Genomic DNA, 3,256 nt, shown 5'->3' with positions numbered 1-3,256 from the left:
CAGGGTTGCGACGAGTTGCTAGAAGCATAGGGCATCTCATCACCTTTCCGTGGGTTTGAGGTTCATGGGAATCGGGGTTATATCGAGGAAGCAATGGAAGTTTGAATTTGTGGCAGGATAAGTCCCTTATTTGAGAATGGTGGCAACTGAGTATGTTGGGCGTACATATGTGTACGCTTAGCGTACTCATGTGCGTGATTTTTAAGTAGAGCCACCTAGTACGATGGGCATACTAGGTATAGAGTGGAAACCCTAACTTTGGATGTGTCCCTATATAAAGAATGAGATGGCCTCATTCCTGGCCACCATCCTCAGTCAATAAACCCTCTAAAACCCTAATCCTTCGTTCATGGAGCTTGTGAGTTCATTTGAGAGCCTTGAGTGATCTTAGTGTGTTCTTGGAGTAAAGAAGGAGCTTTGGAGAAGAAGGAGTGAGAAGTTCAGGCCTTGGATCTGAGCATATCTAAGTTGGAAGCTTCATATGGAGGTATAAGGCTTCAATCTTTCTCATTCTTTTTTTTAGCATCATATTAGAGTATTTTAGGGTTTTTGTCCAAAACCCAAAAGGTGGAGACTTTATGAGATAGTTATCTCCAGAGACTTTGATCAACCCCTTTAAGTGTGATTAGTAGTGTAATGTCATAAAAATCCAATCTTGGTCGTTGGAATCAAGCCATGCATGAGTTATGATATTTTTGAGATAAGGGGAGTGGGTGTTTTGGGTGTTTGTGACCTTTCCAGCCATGCAAAGGCTTAAAGTCACTGACTTTATGGAGTAAGAGCCATTAGGGAGTCCAGATCTGGGATTTGAGGTAATGTCTTAATTGATTAAGACCAAGTGAGTAGAAAGAGTGAATCTGGGGAGTACGCTGAGCGTAATTCCTGTACACCCCGCGTACTACCCCTGTGTCCCCGATGGCCAATCTGGATTGTGAGTACGCTGAGCGTACCAAGGGAGGTACGCTTCGCGTAACCTTACTGTGGACTTTTGGGCTAAGTCACATGTTGGGCCTTGAGTGTTGGGCCTGTAGTTTGGGCTTGTTGCAATAGAGTATTGGACCAAAGGAATATATATTCATGCTTTGGGCCCTTGATTTGGTCTTTCCATTTATTTTTGAGAGTGGACCTCGGGTGAGCCCATTTATTATTTGGGCCTTGGTGGGCCCAATGGGTTTTAGGTTATTAATGGGCCGGTTAGTGGTCTACCCTTAGACCTAATGAGTGAGAGTTTGGACTTAGTTCTTAATTGAGTTAATTGTGGGTTTTGGATCAGAGTTAGAGGCCGGTGCGCAACAACAATGTTTTTAGGGGTTGTTCTTCATCCGAGGTGAGTCTTCTCACTATACTTTACCATGAGTGGTATTTTTGTGTGACTGGGATGTCCTATGTGCTTACATTGTGTATTGTGATATCCTTCATTATTTCTTTGTGATTTATGTTGTGTATTATTTAGAGCTTACAGAGTTAGGACCGGAGGGTCCATCAGAGTTGTGGGACCGGAAGGTCCCACTGAGACACTTTGACCGGAGGGTCTTACTGTGTTATAGCCTCGAGTGGCTACATAGCTGTGTGTGGTATTTTGGGGAACTCACTAAGCTTCGTGCTTACCGTGTTATGTGTTATGTGTTTCAGGTTTTTATCAGTATCGGGGGAAGGTGCCATCTCGATTGTACACACCAGAGAAAGAGTCATGTTTTAAGGATCCTGAATTATTAATCAAACAGTTATGGAGATGTGTTTTGTAAACTAAATAAATGAGAATTTGTGAAATGCGTTATGAGAATTATATGATTTTATAATGAAAAATTTGTTTGGAAATTTACGATGTTACATTAGAGCTGAAAATTCCTTCCCTATCCTCTCTCCTCTTAAGCTTCCAATCTGCTAGGGTTTGGGTGTGAGCCATTAGAGACACGAGACTTTTGGGGCTTGCTTTTAAAGACCAATCAAGAAGGAATAGTACTTTATGTGCTACAATAAACTAAAGGTATGTAATTTCTAATATCCCTTTCTTAATTTCGAAAATAGCAATATACTTTTGGTTCTTGATATTTAATTGTTTGTTTCGAATCATAGTGAGAACATAGATCCTTTAGGTTGCATGTGAGCTTAGGGTTTAAATTTTTCCGCCAAAATAAGATTTTTGTAACCTATAAAACCCATCGATAAGTTATTAAATACATGCATAACATCAACAACTTTCACTGAATGTGAATTCAACACAAATGAAAATACATCTTGTCTGAACTGCATCGAAGATGAAGTAGGGTGGAAATACTCCCCAAACCGCAAGCTAGTAATAAGGCAAAAAGTTTTCCTGTCAAAGCAAACCCGATAGTCGTGTACCGAAAATAGAAGCTACTCCTGATCAACCCGATGATAAGTAGTGTATTCCTTGCACATAAGATAATGAAAGAGTAAATAGTGACATTCGACAACCATTGACATGTTAACATAAGCACCAAAACAAGATGCCCTAAACATGGTCGCACATTGTGGTGTATGTTGTGAACGAACCATGATTTCTCGACCGAGTTTAGGTTTACAGGTTGTAGTTACAACCGCTTCGTATGTTCTGTCATGTTACAATAAAAAGAATTATAATTAGGCATTTGATGCATGTTCTGAACTTAAGTATAAGTTATGGAGGCCATTCTGGAACACAGTTCCGGTTCAACTTTTCAGATCAACATATATATGTTTCGGAGGAGATCCCGGAAGAGAATTTCGGGTCAACATTCTGGATCAGTTCTATTCGTTTTGGACGTGTTCTACATCTTCCGAACAAGATCTTCGTATTCCGAAGTCGTACCTAGAATCAATATATTTTTAAGATTTGTTGATCTAGTGCATACATATATCCACATGTAATCTTGCAATAACCTAAAAACCACTAAAACAAAGAACACCCATGTGATCGCATCAAATCACACAAAATAAACAAAAATATATTTTTTTAACATATAATATTAAATACAAACATATAATTATAAAGATAATGGAAACATACATATAAAAAATGGCCTCTTCATTGTTAGAAGAAAACATTCTTTCAGTTGGATTGGTGTTCGAAATGCTTTCCAAAATGAAGTATGAAATGGGTTCGAAATATTATTTATAGGGGCATATTACCGGTACGGATCCCTATCCTCATTTATTGATTATGAAATACGGGTCCAAAAAATGCCATTGCAGACTGAATGGTCATTTTCCTTTGTTTTTTTTTTTTTTTTATTTATGGTTTTATTTTAAAGTA

Source organism: Lactuca sativa, chromosome 4 (genome assembly GCF_002870075.4).
Source record: "Lactuca sativa cultivar Salinas chromosome 4, Lsat_Salinas_v11, whole genome shotgun sequence".
Taxonomy (NCBI): domain Eukaryota; kingdom Viridiplantae; phylum Streptophyta; class Magnoliopsida; order Asterales; family Asteraceae; genus Lactuca; species Lactuca sativa.
The sequence above is the reverse complement of the archived record's forward strand: the minus strand, read 5'-3'. Positions refer to the sequence as shown.